At 40.0% G+C, this 13,561-nt stretch overlaps 1 protein-coding gene across 8 annotated transcripts in view; it reads right to left on the minus strand.

The window, feature by feature from the left end:
• Nucleotides 1-13,561, minus strand: part of LOC109313731 (poly(rC)-binding protein 3-like) — an 894,664-nt gene that overhangs the window by 433,870 nt on the left and 447,233 nt on the right. For all 8 annotated transcript variants that reach the window (XM_019540495.1, XM_019540503.1, XM_019540512.1 and 5 more), the window contains exon 3: nt 11,638-11,709. The gene's annotated coding sequence lies outside the window, so the exon portion shown is untranslated. The remainder of the gene's footprint in view (nt 1-11,637; nt 11,710-13,561) is intronic.

Genomic DNA, 13,561 nt, shown 5'->3' on the forward strand with positions numbered 1-13,561 from the left:
CTCAGCCTTCTCTTGTGGAGCCTGAACAGGTTCAGGTCCCGTAGCCTCTCCTCGTAGGGCCTGCCCTCCTCTTTCTCAAACCCCTTCAGAGTCCCAAAGTTACCCCAACGTCATTTGGGATTACGAGAGACGGAGATCAACAGGAGTCCATCAACACTGTTACCAGATTGGCCGAGAAATGAACAGTGTAAGGTGAGGTTCTGTATTGTGGCAGGGACAAATCTAGACAAGTCTTGGTAGGAGAGAGTGCTCAGAACTAGCCCCTCTGGGCAGGTTTAAGAAATATTTTTATCACTCAAGTGAATTAATCACATCGGATGGGACAAAGTCAAAGAAGATAAATTCTTGGATGGAAGCAGTGATAATATCCTTGGAATTTGTCAAGAAGAGGAATCAGTTATACAGCAATAACTTTTTGAGCCTGCATTAGTACAAATGTCAGGTATTTTAAGACACCTCCAGATCAGCTCTTAACCTCTTTGAGCTTTCTGATTGAAAGCCACAACTTTATAGTACCATAGACGCAGATTTTCCAAATGCAATCTGTGTAGTTAAAAAAATTGGAATGCATTTGTGTGTAAAAGTATGCACTCAGGCCCAGAGGCAAAATTTATAAACAATCATTACAATAAAAAGGTATTAGGATAGTAATTACTAGTGTGAATATAAGAGTTCATTTCACAAGGTAAAAAGTTCTGTTATAAACTGGTGTCAAACATGTTATATACAGTAAAAAATTATAATGATGAAATATAATGAAGAGGTGTTAAGTGATCTGTATCTCCAAGAGAATTTCTGTAGTCTTTCTACTTTAAAAAACTGTATGCTTTGCTTTAAAACCTACCACCACCAGATATTAGTTCTACTCATGCAAGAAAATTACTTTAATAAATGAGAAATATTAAAGACTATGTTATCAAGGGATAACTGGAAGCAATGCCCAAAGGTCTTCTCTAGTGGTGTAGCTACATAGGCCTTTGACCATACTCTCCAGGCATTCCATTAAAATGTGCATAATACATCCTGTTCCCCTTCTTCCCCCCCACCCCATATATATATACACACACTTAAAATAAGTTAGACTCTGCTGTTCTTTTTGGCCTTTTTAAATATGGCAGATGGCATCTCTGTTTCAGAGCATGCATTACCAGTCTTTGATTATTGCTTAGTATCCATGGTCTTAGCAAGTCTTTTACTTCAAGTCTTTCAGTAATCTATGGGGAGAAATGTATGTATAGAGTGAGGTCAATTTTTACACAGCACTTCTGGGAATTCTTGATTCCCCGTTTCATAATTCTTTCAGTGTCCTGCATAGTTCTATTGATTCCTGACCATTGTTTTAATTCTGTATGGCTTCCTATCCCCTCACTACAGAATCCTGAAAATCAGCATCATATTTCAATGCAACCACTGTGAAGACCTGAAGGAGAGGAGAGGTTAAAAGACTAATGTGGAAAAAGGTAAAGAGGAAGGGTACAAAATACTTTTCATCCACTGAAACAGAAGTTAAAATCTATCAGTGTTAGAGTGATGTTATAGCCATGATGATCCAGGAATTATGTGAGAGGCAAGGATTTTCTTTGGGGGGGTGACAGCTTTTATTTTTATTATTTTATTGGACCAATTGGACCAGACTAGACCATCATGGCTACAATATCATTCTAATGTTACCGCAAAAATCTAGCAATTCCTCCATGTTTAATAAGCTTAAGTCTGTGTGACATCTTGGTTGGGTTTTTTTGGTAGTATCAGAACAATTGTCAGCAATAGATTTTAACTTCTATTTCCTCTAATCACCTTTAGGATCAAAGGATGCTTGCTCTCTCAGAGGAAAGTTATTTGTCACATCAATTTGGAAATGGCTGTTTTGTCTTAAGTATTTTGTACTTTCTGTCTTTATCTGACCTGAAGAAGAATGCTTTGCATTCAAAAGCTTAAGTTTATCCCAAACATGCTTTGATCCAGCAAAAGATATCAAGCCTTCTTTGCCTCTTGCATAAATGCTTGAAAACACAGTTACCATTTACATTCTGTATTTGCTTTATTACTTCCTTTGTCTGTTGCATGGAGTCAAAGGTTTAAGTATAACACTTAACATTATATGATCAGGTATGAATCTCCGGATATTTGAACTCTAAATGCTTTCTTGAAGATGTTGTGTATTTAATTTAAATCAGCATCTGGGAGGAATTCTATCCTCTTATCCTGTACAGGCTGGGGAGATAACTGTCTCTCTGAGGTTTTGTACATTTGCATTTATCCAGGGCTATACCTTTCTTTACTGTTAACCAGCTGTGTAAAGGCAGGTGGCTTTATACATTTTGGAATCTTGTCAAATTTGACTCTGGAACCATTTTTATGTAAAACAATGTTTAAGTACAATGCAAAAGCTACTATAAAACCAAGGTTATTAGAAGGTCTGAAGTTGTAGTACAGAAATATCACTAAATTCTGCTCTTAATTGAAGTCAAATCTACCAAAATCTATGGGTTACATAGATGGAACTAAGGACAGGGTGACTCATTACTTACATTCGATGTGCCTGATCATTCCTATACATCATACCTCAGGTACATTTTTTTTGTTTGGTTGGACAGAAATCTATGCTGCTTTCCCAAAGCTAACCAATGTATAAACATTTTAACCACCATTATGAAAGGGGTGTGTTTTGCTCCTTACTGGAGCAGTAAAGTCCACTGAGCAACAAGTTGTCTGGGGGAGGGAGGAAGAGGAGGGATGCTGGAGGACTATTTTCTCTTCTGAGAGAAGCCACAGCATGTACAAACATTCGCTCTGCTAGGAGAAACTCTGTTGCGAGTGATTCAGCTTTGGTTGTTTCCAGGTTACTTTTCTCCTGGAGTGGTCATTTTTATTCTGGGATAAAAAGCCTGAATATCTGTACACCCATGGTTTCTCTAGGAAAAGCACAGGTTCTCCCATAAGAAACTGAATGTTTGTACAAGGCCAGAGTGTGTCACTTCTGGACTATGGTGCTAGCAGGAAGCAGAGCCTGCTAGGGATGTGCGAAACACCATTTCGTTTTGACATCTGTTTCACCATTTTGAAGGGACAGTGTTTTGTTTTCTCATTTTATTTCATTTTGAAGTACTGTCCTGTTTTGTTTCGCTGTTTTGACGTTTCACGCATAGGCTATAATGGGGAATCATGAAAATGCCTAAAATGTTGTCATTTGTTGCCTGATTCAGATGCAAATTTTAGGGATGGTAGCCCCTTCTGAGGGCATGAAGTCTGCCAAGTTTCAAGGAGACGGGTGCAGAGGTTTCTCAAAAACTGCACCTCAAAGTCTTGAAAGTAAACTTTGCTGACAGTGGCAGCATCCTGTCATCCAGCGCACAGATCCCATGGATCCATGGGATCTGTGCGCTGGATGACAGGAGGCTGCTGCTGCTGGCTCTGTCCACCTTTTGCCACCAGGATGTGCTCCAATCAGCTCCATGAGCCCCACAGAGTGCAACCCTGTGACAGGAGGTGGGCAGAGCTGGTGCTGCACTCCGATCGCCTCTGCCAGCCCCATGAAGCACAGCCTAGTGGTGCGAGGCAGGCAGAGCCAGTGCTGTGCTCTGCATCCTACCACTGAGCTGTGCTCCATGGGGCTGGGGGAGCCGGTCAGAGCGCAGCCTGGCGGCAAAAGTTGGGATGTGCTCTGATCGACTCCACCAGCCCCATGGAGTGCAGCCCAGCAGCGGGAGGTGGGGAAAGCCAGGGCTGCAGTCCCTGCTGGGCTGAGCTATATGGGGCTGTGAAGCCACTTGGAGTGCAGCTCTGGGTCTCCCCTGTCTCCCACCACCCGGCTGCTTTAAAAGTCAAAATGTTTTGAAACTTTCAAAATGTTTTGAGTACCCTCAGTTCATTTTGAAGCTGTTTTGATGCTTTGTGTTTCATTTCGATTTTACTGTTTCAAGCTAGAAATGCATTGAAACAGCTTCAAAATGAAATACTTGGTGAAATTTTGCACAGCCCTAGAGCGTGCCCCTTTCACAATCCCCACACATTCTGCAGGAAAACACAGGCTAACCACGGCAATATGGGTCAACCAGTCAGGGCCACCCTAGGAACTGTTGCCATCTGTCACCATGCAGACTAAGGGAGACAACACAGCATGTTAAGATGTGTGCACATGGCTCCCCCTTGGCTGCACAGTGTCAGCACTGCAAGCTCTCCACTCTTCAGGGCCTCAGCATTCAAATGTCTATAAACAGGGCTCTGGGTAACATTTTCTATCAGGAGAATAAACCTGTGAGAATTCTCCCAGATTATCTGAATGTGCAAAGTGTAAAACTGCTTTGAATTACAACAGTCTCCTGAGGGATACTACATGGGTTTGGGTTAGAGCTAGAAAAATATCTATCATTCTCTTTACCACACAGCCAGTGCAGTGAGTGAAGCAGCAGGTGAGCATGAGTTTAAAGCAGTCACCTAAGCACTGCACTTTAGAATGGTAAGGTAGATATGGAACAATTATTTACTTAGTCTCAAAACCTAGAGTTCTGAATTCCTCTCTTACATTAAGGAACATGGCTGCTTATGGACATTAAACCCCTGCAAAACTGTACTTTACTTTAAATTTGGCATGCTCCCATACTGAGTCCAGCATGTACTGGAGCCCTCCCCCCACCAAGGTATCCAATTCACCCACCCCAACTTTCAGCACCAGTTGGGGATCCCCAGGAATGAGCTCCCTCTGCTGCCTTCCCGCCCCCTATTCTGAAGACAGCAAGCACTGGTTGAGAGAGCCCTGGCCATTGTTTTGGGAACCTGGCTGTGGGCTTTCAGCCGGCAGCTAGGTTCCCCTCTCCGCTGGAACCAACAGAGAACTTCTCTTTGGTCTGGAGTAATGTTGTAATTCAGGACACTGCAAAAATCACTGCAAAAATCATTCTGAGTTGCAGCTGGGAGCTGCACTTCTGTCTGCACCCATAGTTCAGAATTTGAATAGGGGCTATCTTCGATGCAATTTTGATTTGGGGCCAATATGTGTAAACAGAAGATGAAAAACTAGTTAATTACAATAGTCAAAAACTTTCCTTCTACACAAGTGCACACACACACACACTCCTATCCTGCAACTATATTGTTTGTGGCTTTGAAGTTAGTTTTAGCTTTATTATTGTGCTAGCAAAATAAGTATAGCCATTTGGAGATTCTATGGGAATACGGCATGTAGTAGAAAGCATTCAGACCTAATTTAGCTGCAAAGTCAAACTCAGTGTAGACTACTTGGAGAACCTCCAGTGACTGGGTAGATAGCTTGAGGTGAAGAGACGGCTAGGATTTTTATTTTACTGTTTTGCAACCATATTTTTATATTTCAGTGACTATATATTTTTACTGAAAATGTAGCATCTCTACGCCACCATCATGAAAACATTTCTGTTATGCAATCTGCTTGGGAAGCTAGCTGGTATTATAAAAAAAAAAAGGACCACTACAGGATACTTAGTTCAGAACTGATATTTAAAACTGCTTTTATCACTTATGTGTTTTATTATTCACAAGGCCTTCTGCAGCCAGTCAATTCACCTCAGTATGGTCACAGCTGAAAGCTCTCTTTTTGCTGCTGCTGTTGTTGTTTTTCTTATTTCTGACACGGAACCTGTCTCTCAAAAAGAATAGGATATGAAACACAGTGTTCACTAACAACTTTCCCCACAGTAGGTATATGCTTTTTTGATGTTAATGAGATTAAGGGCTGTAGAATGTTGCTTGTTACTACATTTAAAAGAAGTTCTCCATGTAGGCAGTTCAAACTGATGTGTTGACAAGCAAAAACAGCAAACGTTCGTTCTGTTCAGCCGCTGCCATTGTTACAGGCCATTTTACATTGAAATATCCTTTAATACTGGGAAATCCTGCTGAATAAAATATCTGAGGTGCATCCCTTAGATGTATATTAAAGACTAACTAGTGCAAACTTTTTACAGTCAAAGTTTAAGCCAATCAAAACTGCCACCATCCATACGCACACACACATACACAATATATACTCCGTGTTTCCTATTAGTTTTGACTTGCAAGTGATTCTTAGGAAGAAAAGATCTTGTCTCTCAAAGGACTAAAAGCTTCTCAAGCCTGTCACCATTCACCTGATGAGAAGCTATCCTCAAAAATATATTACTTTATGGCAGGAAATGATTAAGAAGGAATGGGTATCAGGCTTGCTGTAGGTCTAACATATAACTATTTTTAATATTCTGAAAATGCTATGTCACAACATTAATGTTACGATATTTATAATGCAGTAACACCTTGGAGTTCTAGCTAGGCACCAGGACTGGGAACTAGGGAAAATATGAAACATGGTGAGCCTTATAATAAAACTGTGAGAGTTAGTAACACTGCAACTTTATATTCAACCGTTGAGTTTTGGGCACTAGAAAAATATACATGTGGATAGATTCTCTTATATAGAAAACAAGACCAAGATTCTGGATATTACCTGTTGAGCTGAATTTAAAGAAGTTTAGCAGATTTAAGAAGGAGCAGTTGTAACCCTTATATTTCATCTGCCTGACATTTTTTTCATCACAAAAATTCTTATGACTCTTTTTTAAAGAACTCCATGTTTGCAGCAGGAACTTTGTAGGAAGGTAGTTCTAGGGATAGAGACATGCCTTTTTCAGCCCCATAAAAGTCTATTCAGATTTGGGCAGTTAGGATATGTTGAAAATCATCATTTTGCCTGTTTTGCTCAGGGCAGTTTGTTACTTGCTGCCAAGTTTCCTGAGCGTCCTCACATACAGCAACTTGTCAAAAATTTGGCCAAGATATAGACAAGTTGGTTATTCTACTACCCAAAATATCCTTTTAGTCTACAGCAAGTTATTCTGATTTAGGAAACAGAAGATCCTGAGTATAATGGGACTTCCAGTAGAACTTATGGTTCAGAATCCCTGAAGGCCTTCTGAAAATCTGCCTCTGAGGCCAAAAATATAAATGCAATTTAAAAAGGTTAGCCTCTCAAATGGATTTCTACACATTTTTAATAAATTGATTGAAATTCTCATATGTTATGTAGCTCACATATTCATACTCAGGGACATTTGCTGATTGATGTCAACGGCACAAGGTTTAAACAACGCTGAAGAAATTAATGTTTCAATACAAATCATTTTACATTTATACCATTGGGTCTTAAATAAAATAGCAACATTACACTTACCTTTTGTGCCAACTCATGAAAGCAAGTATGGCTTCCCAATATCCAGCAAGTAACATCTTAAGCCCCACTGAATTCACAATACTTTTATCATCTTGTTTCTCAGTGTATACTGTATGCACTGCTTGCATCTGACACAGAATGATAACTGTCAAAAACTGAAAGACTTCCTTCATGTAATCAATTTCTCTACTAATTCAGAACTGTCCCCTGGTGCTTTTAGTTTTAAATCTCCCAAGTAACTGTTAACTTTTCCCCACTGGAAATGCTTTCCTAAGCTAATATGCACTGGTGTTGGGAGGTTTTTCTTAAACTTTATCTGAATTTTTGTTCTTTCATGATTTCATTCCACTGTACTTAATTATACCTTTTTGAATGCCTGAAACATTCTACAACCTGGGACCAGTTTCTACCAATCTCACTTAACCTGAACACAAAGTTATCCCAAGAATTGCTACTAGTAAAACTGATTTGCCTACTACTTGAGTAAGGTCCTAATCAATAAGTAACAAAGGCAGCAGAATCTAGTTTGGTACTTATATTCTTTGGTTTGATATTTATCCACTTAAGTATTCATGGAGTTGTCATATCTAAAGGGTGTGTCTACACGTGTGCTTTACTATGGAGTTGGCTAATTAATTTTGCAGTAAAGCATCACTGTCCACTCGTGTGAGGGTATTAGGGCGCAGTTAATTAATTTATTCCACTGTAACATAGTACTGTTAGGGAGAGTACTATCTTATGGTGTAGTCAGTTATTGAGCTGCAATGCACATGTGGATGGTGATCAGGTCAGCAGCACTTGAGCTAGGGAGGAGCAGCCTCAGTTTGGCAGCAAGCTCAGGGGGTCAGGCACAAGGCTCTGCAGTTTCAGCACTCTCCTGCCCTAGCCAGCCCCTCCACCACTTGATGTCACCACCTGGAGCCCAGGGCTCATCCCCTGAACCAGCTGCCAGCCCACAGCTGCTCTGCCTTTGCTCCAAGTGCTGCTGTCCTGGGCGCATGTGTAGAAGCTGTGCCTAGGAGCAGTATACTCCAGAGCAAACTGTTCTGGAGTTTATCACATCGCATTAATTGCACATGTAGGTGCACCCAAACAGTAGTTACATAGCAAACCTATACCCAATATAACTTTTAAATCTTTCTTGTTAAGTGAGACCATGTGCATTCTGCAGCAAGCTGGACTTCAGTTCCTTACATTTCTGCAGCAGCTTCACAAAAATGGAGAATTTTCATAGAATTATCTAAAACGTGGAATCAGATTATCATCCTTGTTGTTGTTGCTGCTGTTGTTGGGGCAGCTTGGAACTAAGATACCTATATTTTTTGGATTATTTCAGTAGAGTCAATAGCAAAGTAATGTTTAGCAGTGTGCATATTTAAAGTGTTCTTTTTAGGTCTGAGGTGCAATACCCCCATGAGTTGAATTGGGCACTTCAGAATTCCCATTGAGATTTTTTTCAAGTTTCCTCAATGCAGAGGAACAACACTGGTTTGGTTCCCATCCATTCTTGGAAAATGCTAACCTCCCCTGTGACCAGAAGCAATTTTTAAACATATTTTAAAAACAAATATGAAAAATATGATTCCACAGCTGCAGGTTCAGAGAGGATATGGAGTTCTGCCTGTTAAACGATAGTAATACCCATATGTATACAACTTTATAAAAGTTGACATATTTTAGAGTCCTATATAGACAAGAGGGAACAGCTCTTAGAATCTGTAATTTAGCATTATTTTATTTTTTTCTAATGGGTTGCCTTTTTCAAATATTATGTCTGCCATCATGGTGTCATATTGCACTATTGTATACAGAATGAATTCCAGTGATATTTCTTCAATCAGAAGTTATCATAAAATATACTGGCCTTAAAAAAATGCATAGCCTTTTTATCTAGCAACTTCTGCCTTTAAAAATACTTCTCCTGTACAATTTAGACCTGCACCTGCTACTTTCTACATGTGATAACCTTCCTTCATTACCATGCAAACAAATTTAGACATTAATCCCAAAGGAAGGCCATAAAATTGGTTTTGCTCTGCCCTTACATTTCCTTGCTATTTACCTCAGCTAAATCCATGAACCAATCTCTAGCTTTGCAGCTTTACTTCCTGAACTCATGTATTAATGATATGTCAGAATCTAAAGCTCCCTGAAGAAAAGAGGTTGCCATGGGATACTGAGTGCTTAGGAGAAAAGTATAGAAAGAGTTATGCAGCTAAGAAAGGCTCCCAGGACCTTGCTGTGTCAGTCAGTATTGCTTTTTATCTCTTTACATTAAACAAAATCACTGCTCTAGGAGTCACTGGGCTTCTGTTAACCCTGATTGCTCCATGATAGTGACCAACATGACCATAGGAATCTGTCACTAGAAAGAAAAGTCCCCTGGTTCTCTAGAAACTCTTACTTGAATGAGCGACCTCTTCCAGAGTACTTATAGACCCATTTCTTCAATGGTTCCTGCCTAAAATCATCAACATCTACCCATTTAAACCTGTGCCCAACCTGATACGCAAAATCGATTCATGTACTAAAAATAACTGGAACTTTGCATTGCAACAAATAAAAAAGGACCTCCCGTAGTCTGAGGGAGGGGAGTGAGAGCAGACAGATCCTGCTCACTCATATATTAAAGCAAAGCTTCATTTTGAAATGCATATGAGAAAAGAGGAGGAGAAGGTTACAATCTGTCTGCCAAAGGATAATTTCCAGCTTCCAGAAAACTATATTTGGTCAAAAACATTTGAATTGCCTGAGGGGCTAGAGAGAGAGGTGGTGCAAATGAGAAATTCACTGTGTGCAAAAAGAAACTTGCCTACTGATATACTTCCAAGCACTCTCATATTCCCACAGTGGAGAGCACAGTGGCCACATTCAAATCAAATCTTTATAATTATCTCTTTTCCAAGCATTTAACATTGCCACTGCAATGGGGAATCCAGTGAGCAATCAATATGTTAAAATAAGTCCACAGAAGTCATTTGCTGAATAATATTAAGCAATGGAAAAGTTTGCAAATAGACTATTTTGTTAGCAGACAAATTACAAAACCGAAAAAAAGGACTAGATTCACCTAATGCATCATTTATGCATTTTTTCCCCCATGTCTAGCTGTGAAGCAAATTCCAGGCATAGGTATCTGGAAAAACTTTAACTGTCACCACTGCACAGTATTTTCATTATGTTTTAAGGAATTATATAAGACCATATTCTTGAACTGGGGAAAAATCAGCATGCATTTACCAGTAGTTCTCTCTAGCAGGACTCACTGAGATTTTGCTTCTGCATCACCAACAGTTGTGCTCTATCACTAGGTATATATGCCATCTATTACCACCTAAATAGACAGGCTAAAGTTTTTATTCTCCTCTGCTCTTTCCCTTGGTGGATTCATTTACACCAGTGTGAAGTGAGGTAAGGTATAACAGGCAGGCAGAATTATCCACATAGGTGCTGACTGTGGGTGCTCAAGCACCCATGGCAAAAAGTTAGCAGGTGCTCAGCACCCATAAGCCATGGCAGGCTGTTTGCAGACATTAAACCTGATTCAATTAGTAATTAGATAAAAGCACCAAAAGAGCCCCACTAAAGCACTAGATCTTTACAGATACTGCAGAGCCAGGTTGAAGTAATGTCCCTCCTCTTCTAGGCATGCATGGGGCTTGGTGCAGGAACATGCTAAGTTGAAAGTGCTGTTTTGGGGTTTTTTTTAATGTCTGCAAGCACCCAACCCAAGCAAAAACCTAAGTCAGTGCCTATGCTTCCTAACATGCACAAATACATCAAAACCACTTCTGCCTTTGGTGATCTGGGAATTTCAGAGATGTTTCCCTGATGGCAACATTAACCACTTCACTTTATCCCCCACACTGGGTCTTGGTGACAAGTTTCTACAATATGAGCATTTGGTGTCAAAACAACTAATCCGATCCAGATCTGGGCTGCATAAAGTGGGACACATTTTAGTGAAGGAGAAGCAGAAATGTGAAAGTATCTCTAGGTATGGATAAGATCACAACTAATACACTGGTAAAATCGCATCTAAAATACTATGTTTATTTCTGTGGCACTCCATATTAGGAAAATGTAAACATTTTATTAGGAATTCAGCAAGTAGGATAGCAGATTATTAAGGACCTGGAGTAACTGATTTAGGAGGAGAAATAAAAGCATAGTTAAATTAAGATTATGGAGTAAGAAGGTATGATAATTACCCATGAGTACTGGAAAGGACAACAGTAATAAAAAGGGAGAGGAATTCCACCTGAAACATGATAATTAGTAATAACTGGATGATTATAATGAAAGGAAAATTAGGCCTGAATATTGTATCAGGAAAAATTTCCCAACCATGAGGATCAGAGAAATGTAGATGAGGTTCCTGATGGACACATGAAAGTCCCATTGTTTGAACTAATACAAAATACTTAAAAAAAAAAGCAGTAAATTAGGTAATTTACCTGCATTGGCACAAGGATGAAGGTATCCTGAAAGATCTTCTCTTGAATGTATTTCCCCAAGAATTCACAAGACTAAATTGAAAGTGAAAAGAGAAAAATTGTCTTGGATACAGAAGAATAACTGTGAGCAGACGCAGCAGTAAGCTAACCCTAGCTAGCAACAACAACTATTCATTATGTACTTTGTTAATATATTTTTCTCCTGCCAGAATGTTTTACAGCACTATGCAAAACAATATAAACACAATAAAATACCACTGAATGCAGAGTTGACTTTGGAACACTGATCGGACTTATACATTTCTCCCAGTTAAAAAATACACTGGTGTACAGACTCTCTTACAAATTGCAGAACCTAGCTAAACAGGTTTTAAAAAAAAATGCAACCAAAATGTTTTGATGTAAGATTTATTTCTCAAAGCAAAAAAAGAAATATTGTGGTGGCTCCTTTTCCTATTACAAATTACATAAGTTGGTACAATTACAAAAGTGTATGATTCACTCAGGCTGGGATTGTCTGAAGTATCCTACTTCCCTGGACGCCCAACTTCAATTGGGTCCCTTTGAAAACTCCCAGTTCCCACAGTGTGACGAGAAAGTGGATTCAGTGGTACAGATGAACTGCTTAGCCATATACTAAGACAGCTGGCATCTTTGAAATAGGGCACTTGTACATCAGTTCCATGTCTACCATTAACCATAGGTGCAAATAGAGCCATAGTCAGGTATTCTGGCACCTGGTGCAGGTCATGTACTGAGCACCTCCTACACACTATAACATAACCTTAATTCCATTTGATTTGGCACCCCCCGAGTGAGAGTGCCCAGTGCTAGTACACCTCTGGCACTGCCCTTGATACAGTTCTAGGTTCAAATCAATAATTCTTTGTGGTGGGATTTTCAAAAGCTTCCATTGTAGTCAATGACAAAACTTTCACTGACTTAAGGGAGAGCTTAGATCAAGCTGAGCATTTTTGAAAAGCCTCCCCTCTTAGTCTGATGAACTGATTGTACCTACATGTTAGGTTAGGGGCACAAAATTGTAATCAGATATTTGCAGTTGCCAAACAATTCCTGTAGATTTGCAATTCACTTTGAGCACTTTGTATTTACATTCCAGTAAGTTTGCAACACAAAAAACAAATGAATTCAGTTATTGTTGTGGTTCACTGACACCTCTACTTCAGTCACTTAACCAAGGGGAAAAGAAAGACTTATTTATAAAGGTGAAACTACACATTAAACTGAGACCATACTAATGGCACTTAAAACACAAGCACCCACATATTAAAGCGTGTTATTTCATGCTAAGATCCCTCTAAGCCTCTCAGAGTTATGCCACTTCAGGCAAGGGTTAATTCTGGGCCATGGTACCTCACTTGTGTTAGGATAATTTTACTTTGCAGTTCTATAGTATACCAGGGTGCATTGCTTCCACCTTCCATCCCATGCAGAGCAGGGATTGAGCCCAGGTGTCCTGGCTTCTAGCCACAACCCTGTTTCCCAGCTCTCTAGTGGCAAGTCAGAGTGGTGCAGGCAAGTAATGGTATTAACTCTTAATGTGCTCACAGTTAGTGAAACTACACATGCAATTAATGTGATGTAATAAATTCCACAGCAGTTCAAGCTGGAGTTAACTGCTCCTGGCCACAGTATAGGGTTACCATAGGTCCGGGTTTTCCTGGACATGTCCTCTTTTTGAGCTCTATGACCTCTGTTCAGGAGAGTTTTTTTAAATCTGACCAAAGGTCTGGGATTTTGCTTTGCTCCACTAGTGGAAGCAGGGAGAGGGTGATCGGAGGCAGCAGGGAGCACAGACATACCTGCCTGCAGCTGCGGAGATGCGCACAGACCCATGTGGCGCTCCCTGCTGCCTCCAATCACCTTCCCCCTGCTCCCACCAATGGAGCAAAGCAAACTCCTG

The sequence above is a fragment of the Crocodylus porosus genome, unplaced genomic scaffold (assembly GCF_001723895.1).
Source record: "Crocodylus porosus isolate Cpor-Errol unplaced genomic scaffold, CroPor_comp1, whole genome shotgun sequence".
Taxonomy (NCBI): Eukaryota; Metazoa; Chordata; order Crocodylia; family Crocodylidae; genus Crocodylus; species Crocodylus porosus.